General features: G+C 35.4%; 1 non-coding gene across 1 annotated transcript; it reads right to left on the reverse strand.

Moving 5' to 3' along the window:
- Positions 1–1,178: 1,178 nt before the first annotated feature.
- Positions 1,179–1,325, reverse strand: LOC122228873. Its single transcript, XR_006206781.1, has one exon. It is a non-coding gene; the product is annotated as a U12 minor spliceosomal RNA (small nuclear RNA).
- Between the last annotated feature and the right edge of the window lie 6,361 nt (positions 1,326–7,686).

Raw genomic sequence — 7,686 nt, forward strand, 5'->3', positions numbered from 1 at the left:
TATTTGTAAGCATATCTATGATCCAGTAGTCTTAGATAATAGGTAGATCTATTTCATTTTTGCCTCTTGTTAGCTTAGCCATCTTAAATTCTTAAACTAGAGTTGATGAGAAAACCCACTTCATGAGCATGGAAATTCCTTAATCTCTGAAAAAGCCAAAAATCCAAAAATTTCTTTTGATTCCCTCCCATACCCCAAGTTATTGGCTGCTGGGAGCTGAGTAACATTAAGAGGATTAGAAACATGCATGGTCTTCTGTTTAATTTTCTGTCCTTACCATATATGTCAGTCTAATTTCTGGAACATCACTTTTGTTGTCAGCTTTTAATCTTTCTGAGGTGGAAGACTTAGAGGTTTGGCTTCAGTTAGTAACTTCTCTGGTTATTAAATGTGCTCTAAATGCAGTGGCTCATCTTATATGTGTTCCTTAGTGTCATTTCTGACTGGGTGTTTTAGTTTCCCACTTTGGTCGAGCCATGTTGAGGGTTAACTCTCATAGAACTATTTATGAAGAAAAGTCTCTGGATTTAGTAAACAGAAGGAGTTATTTCTCATTGCTGGGAGGCGTTGGGTGATTTTCATAATTCCTTTCTTCCAAATCCTTATCATTGTGATTTGTGTTTTCAAGGGATGGGGGTTCACAACAGAAATGATGTCGTGGTGGTTTGGACCAAAAGAGCCATAAATAGAAAGAATATTGCCATGTTTTCTAACAGATGCTCTCTCTGGCTCAGAGCTTGAATCTATCAAATTATTGAAAGGAGCATTCGTAACATCATGTCTCAGGGAAGAATAGAAAAAAAAAGAAAAGAAAAGAAAAAGAAAATCTTCAGGCTATCTTTCTGAACTATTTTGTGTCTTTAGAATTAAATAATACATTTGAATGGGCCAATGTCAATAATGGTAAAATTTAAAAGATGTGTTGAGATTTGCTTGGGCCACTGTCATATTAGTCTTCTTCCTTTCTTGAGACAACTACTTTATTCTTGAGATTGAGTCCAGATCATCAAACACTCACTTTGTTTTAATTTTAGCTACAGGCAATTCAGTTCATGTCAGCCTATATGTAACAGATGTAAACTTTGCATGTTTTGTTTTGTTTTCGTTGTTTGTTTTTTTCCTTCTCAGTCTCATGGATTACCTTCATACCAGTCTACTCTTTCAGTTTTAAAGGGGGACAGGCTGATCATGACTCCCAGTCATCTCCCGAAGTAGGTGGGTCACCTTAGGGGAAAACTACCTGCTCAAAAATTCATCTCACATTACCAGTGAAGATTTGGGCACCTCCCCCATCATTATTTTCCTTACTCATAAGTTTAAAGCATTAAACTTTTTCAGGGTCTACTACTCAGCAGCCCACATCATTTTGTTCATACCTGTTTCTTGTCCAAATCTTAGTTCTAGTAAAACCTGTGGCTTCTGTGGCTTAAGATGTAGAATTTAATGCAAATACAGTCATGGGGTAACTGTGAATTATATTATGTATGAATGAAATAGTTCTCCATTTTCCAAACTAATTAATGCAGTGGAAAATCCTGGATGCTGTCTGTGGACATGGGATCAATTTGCTTCTATCGATCATTACTTCTACTTCAGTCTATGTCTTACTACAAATGACCTTTGAGAAAGAAAATCAGTGTCTGTAATTTATCAAATGTAAGTTCTTTTAAAACAATGAGCCAGTATAGCTAAAATTGTGGTGTGTTAATAAATGGCTCTAAAATCTCAGTGTCTTCAAATAATAAAAGCTTCTTTCTTGCTCATGCTACATGGTCATTGGAAGCAGGCAAGAGATACCTTGCTCATTACACTCAATACGGAAACAGGCTAAGTGAGAAGCCACCATTTCTGGCATTGCCAATTTCTGAGCCAAAGTAAAAAGAACTCTGCCAGGGAGCAATTAAGATGTGCTAGCCCAGAAATGACACATTTACTACTGATTGGTTAGAAGTAGTCATAGAGGGGCGCCTGGGTGGCTCAGTCAGTTAGGCATCTGACTTCGGCTCAGGTCATGATCTCACAGCTTGTGAGTTCAAACCCTGAATCGGGCTCTGTGCTGACAGCTCGGAGCCTGGAGCCTGCTTCGGATTCTGTGTCTCCCTCTCTCTCTCTGCCCCTCCCCTGCTCACACTCTGTCTCTCTCTCTCTCTCTCAAAAAATAAACATTAAAAAAAGAAGAAGAAGAAGAAGAAGTAGTCATAGACCAGGGAACAGCCGGGAAGGGAGCTATGTGCCAATAACAGTAAATACAATTCTACATGTGTCCTAAAGGAAGAGGAACCAGAAATATTTTGATTAAAACCTTTATGATTGCCCTAGCACTCCATGACTGGCTTTCTGTAAGACTTTTGTAGACTGCTTCATTGAGCTTCAAATACATGGCTTCTTTCCAGCAACTTCGCCTGAGGGATCAGTCCTTGAGGGAAAGCTAGATGACAAATGCCTGCTGAGCCAAGGAAGGAGAGAGAAGATCATGGCATTCACCTTTCTGCCTTGTATTCTGATTAGTTAGAAAATACAGGCTCATGTTGGTATTAATGTCCTTCCTGACACTTGCACAAAAGCAATCCCATGACTGACTCACCCCAGCACATTTCCTAATGCTGGTAGAGACAAAGCATTTAGTGGCACTGTCTCTGATACTTCCTGGGGGAAAACCAACTTTATCTGCCATTTTCCTGGCATCTTTGGACTTCTGCTTCTCTGTGAAATACTTCCACACCAGAAAATCAAAAAACTACTATAAATCATTCACTTGCCAGGTGGATCAGATTGAAAACAAGTTCTTTGCCTTCACTTTGCTCGAGGGAATTCCTTGGTCCACCCCAAGCATTCTGTTCACCTTCTCAGATTTCAAAAAGAAAATGTTAACTATAATCTCAAATTCACTGTCTATTAGGCAGAAATGTCTACCTTCACCTGGCAACATCGAACTGTGCTATAGTTCAGACTCTTACCAAGGTATAAACCTGTGCTATTTAAAATTACCAAGAACTCAGCTAAACGTTTTCCTTTCTGACTTTCTCCCTCCCTCCCTCCCTTCCTTCCTCCCTCCCTCCCTTCTTTCCTTCCTTCTTTCCTTCCTTTCTTTCTTCTCTCTTTCTTCTTTCTCTTCCTCTTTCTTTCTTTCTTTCTTTCTTTCTTTCTTTCTTTCTTTCTTTTCTTCTTTCTTTTTTACCAGCTCTGTTGAGATATAACTTACATATAATAATAAACTACACATATTTAAAATATACATTTCGATATTTCGATGTGTTTTGACTTCTATAAACACCAGTGAAACCATCTACACAATCAGAAAAAAACATATCATATCCATCACCCCCAAAAGTTTTCTGGTGCCCCTTTTTTACCTTTCCTCTGACTCTCCCTTTCTCTATACTCTTTCTTTTGTCTGACTTCTTTTACTCAGCATAATTATTTTGAGATTTATCCGTGTCATTATGTGTATTGGTGGTTGATTCTTTTTTCTTGCTGAGTAGTATTCCATTACATGGTTTATGCATTCACCTGTTGATGAATACGTGGATTGTTTCTAGTTTCTTTAATATTACTAATAGATCTTCTATGGCAATTTGTATATAACCTTTGTATGAATATATGCTTTCATTTCTCTTGGGTAAATACCTCTGATTGGAATGATGGTATCACATGGTAGATATATATTTTTTAGAAAAATACAAAACTATTTTTCCAAAGTGGTTATACCATGCCATATTCTCAAAAGCACTGAATGAGAGTTCAACTATCTATACTTGGTCACCCAACACATGATATTATCAGTCTTGCCCATTTTAATACATGTTTTCTGATATTTCCATATGATTTTGGTTTGCATTTCCCTAATGACTAATGATGTTGCACATCTTTCTATATGCTTCTTTGCTACCCATACTTCAATTTTCATGAAATATCTGTTCAAATTCTTTGCCCATTTTTTATTTGAGCTTTTTGTTTTTCTTATTATTAAGACAATTGTTCCCAAAATTGTTAGTTTTGAAATTATTACAAACTATAATTAAACAACACTTTGAGGAAGTACACAAAGATGCAGTGGTCCACAACCATTTGTGAGTAATTTGTTAATCCAATGCTCCATTGTCTCCTACTGCCCCAATGTGTATTTTCTATAAGCAGGAGATTTCCTTATATAAACATAATATAACCATCAAATTCAGGAAATTAACATTATATATTATTGCCATTTAACAGTCAAACACCAGTCAAGTTTTGCCAATTTTTCCAAAAAATTGTTCCAATTTTTGCCGATTGTTCACAAAGCATAAAAATCCAGTTCAGAATCACACATAGAAACTTTTTAGTTACCTTCAGTCTGCGACATTTCTTCACTATTACTTAGATTTTTGGACTTTGACACTTTTAAAGATTGCAGGTCAGTTATTTTGTAGAATGTCCCTTAATTTAGGTTTAAATTCTGGTTATATATTTTTGACAGGGATATCCAGAAGTGATGGTGAATTCTTCTCATTGGATACTATTAGTTTTTAAAGACAACTTTATTGAGGTATAATTAAAAGGCAGTTAACTGCTCATAGTATACAATTTGAAAAGATTCGACCTATATGTATACTGTTACTACAATCCAGATAATGAACACATCAATAGCTCTCCCAAAAGTAGCTTGAAGACTTTATCTCTCTCTATAGCCCTTCTTCTCCCTCCCCAGACAACAACTGATCTGCTGTCACTATAGATTAGTTTATATATTTTAGAATTTTATTTAAATTTTATTTAAATGCACTATATTTTTGCCTGGCTTCTTTCACTTGGCATAATTATTTTGAGATGCATCCATGTTGTAGCATGTATCAATATTTATTCCTTATTTTTAAGAAGTATTCTATTGCATGGTATACCACAGTTGTTGGCACTTGTTAATGGACACTTGGGTTGTTTCCAGCTTTTGCCTATTACAAATAAAGCTGCTATGAACATTCATGCACATGTCTTTGTGTGGACATATGTTTTTATTTCTCTTGGGAAAATACTTTGGCATGTAATAACTCGATCATATGGTAGGTGTATGTTTAATTCTTTAAGAAATTGCCAAATATTTTTCCAAAGCAGTTTATGCTTTAACCACCAGCGAAGTGTTTGAATGCTTTTTACATCCATCAGCATTTAATCAGAAATCCACTTTGTCCACTTCCTCATCAGCACTTGATGAGGCCAGACTTTTTAATTTTAACCATTCTAAAATCTGTGCAGTGGTATCTCATTGTGGTTTCACTTTGCCTTTCCCAAATAACTAATAATATTTAGAGTTTTTTCATGTCCCTATTTACCATTCATATATCATGAGCTTTTAATGGATTGCTCAAAATATGCTTGTTAGCAAAATTTCAATGCTATATTCATAATGAAAATCTGTGGCTCTGTCACAATTTATTATCTTTTTTAAGGGAAGGTGGGTCAGGACCTCTGTGTTTTCTGTTTCTACTCATCAATATTTGCCTCTTTATTAAATAGTTGAATACCTGGTACACCCTTCTCTTTGACACCTTCAAAAGTACAGATATACAAACATAGAAGGACCTGGGTGTTCCCCTCAAAGTATTTTTCTGGTTGTTACTGCTTAGTTCTGTTTGTTTGTTTGTTTGTTTGTTTGTTTACTTTGGTACAGAAGCTTACTGATTGAGGGCAGACTATGGTTCACAAACATACAGAAGTAATGACGTTTTCCATGTTGACTTTCCATTTGTTGGCATTCTTTCTCAAATAGCAGGGTTTTTGTTTGTTTTTGTATTATTTTGTTTTGTCTTTTAGTTAGAGATTTTTAATTTCCTCAGAGATACTGAATTTCATGCCAGGTGCAAAGAAGTTATTCTAGGAATAAAATAATTAATGTTCTATGTACTTTGGGATACAAATAATAACATCTTAAATACAAACAATCCCATTTCCTCTTTCTCCTTTGCACATTAGCTCAATTCAATCCCAGTCATCCCTTGGAGTTAGAAATCATGTGACTTGAGTTCTAACCAACTGAACAGGAAGAGACATAACATGTGTCACCTCCAGATCTGGCTCATTCAAACCCATCCACATGATCCTCAACATTCTTTCCCCTTTTTGTGACCAGTGTTGAAGATAACAGATCAACAGGATGGAATGACACTGGGTACCAGAATCACCATTTGGAGAACAACACATGGACCAGGAACATTAGTTTGATAGATGATGTGGATAATTTCCATTGCTCTAAGCCACTGAAACTTAGAAATTTGCCTGTTACAGCAACTAGCATCACTCTTACCAATAAAGAAGTCAGTAGGTCAGAAGGATAGGTCAATACTAAGGTTTCTATATTTTTCTACTGGCATTTCTTCCTCCTTGTTTGGACAAGGCTTGATGCCTTGATGGAGTACTGAAGCCCACTGAGACAACAGTGCTTGGAGTTTAATTGAAAGGCATAAGTACCGTGCAACAGTCCTTTTAATCAAGATGTTAAAAAGAAACTTTATTAAACTGTGATTGAATATATAAAATTAAGATGTAATGCATTTTAAATATATTAGCTCAAATGATAAAATATTAAATTAAGATTTAATATATTAAATTAAACACAGATTAAACTAGATTGAAAAAATACTTTAAAAAATCTCAAATACACCAGAGGAATTATTAACCATTTTATTTAAAAGTGAAAGTCTAGCAAGTACTAGAGTCATAAAAGAGGGACTATTGAGGGGAACCTAGCCACATTGGGTATACAGCAGTTGCTGCACTAAGTAAATGAGATTATCAAAGATTGAAGCAGAAATTTGGTTTTGGGTTAAAACGTAGGAGAATAAGAGCATGTTGAATCTACCAGATCCCATGAGTTCTCAGTGGCAGTGCCGACCCTGATGGTGAACACATGGCTCATCTATTTAGAGCTGTTATCTTTTCCCATGTCCAACATAAAAGCTTCTTGAAATGATTTTGTTGTTTGTACTTCTATATTTTCATGAGACAGGCTAGATCTTTGCAGATACTGACCCTTGGATCTAGCAGCCTTTCATAGGGAAGGAAAAATAGAGCAAAGTATCTCAAACCAAAAAAAGTGTCAAATGAAAAAACGAAAAGAAATAACCTGACTCCATTTTTCATGTTTAATCCTGAAAATAAATGAATTCAAACATACCTTTATATTGAACTTAGTAAGTGCCAGTACAGAACACTTTTTAAGTAAATGTTTCATCCAATTTTTACAATGATTCTATAAGAAAAGTATTTTTTTATAATTGTACATATGTAGAAATTACAAATAGGACAAATAAGACATTTTCCAGGGATGAAACAGTTAGAAATCAATGTAACTACACTCAAGAGTTTATCTATTTTCCCCCAAATCCCATGATCTGGATTGATGGCTGGATGATATCCATAAAGGAAGTCAGGCAGTTTCCCAGACAAGTCACTATGCTTAGTCACAAGGAATTAAAGTAAAGTACAGATGATAATGATAATAATAAATAATAATTATAGCAGCTATCATTTATTAGGCACTTAATGACTTGAGACACAATGATAAATACTTTGCTTATAATAATGCGTTTGATCATCTGAACAACTTGTGAAATGAGCACTGTTAATACCTCCATTTTAGAGATCAGAAGCCTGAGATTTAGAACTTAAGAAATGTGCCCCAGGCCACAAAGTTTTGAAGATACAAAGCTGGGA

This window comes from Panthera leo, chromosome C1 (assembly GCF_018350215.1).
Source record: "Panthera leo isolate Ple1 chromosome C1, P.leo_Ple1_pat1.1, whole genome shotgun sequence".
In the NCBI taxonomy this organism is placed as follows: Eukaryota; Metazoa; Chordata; class Mammalia; order Carnivora; family Felidae; genus Panthera; species Panthera leo.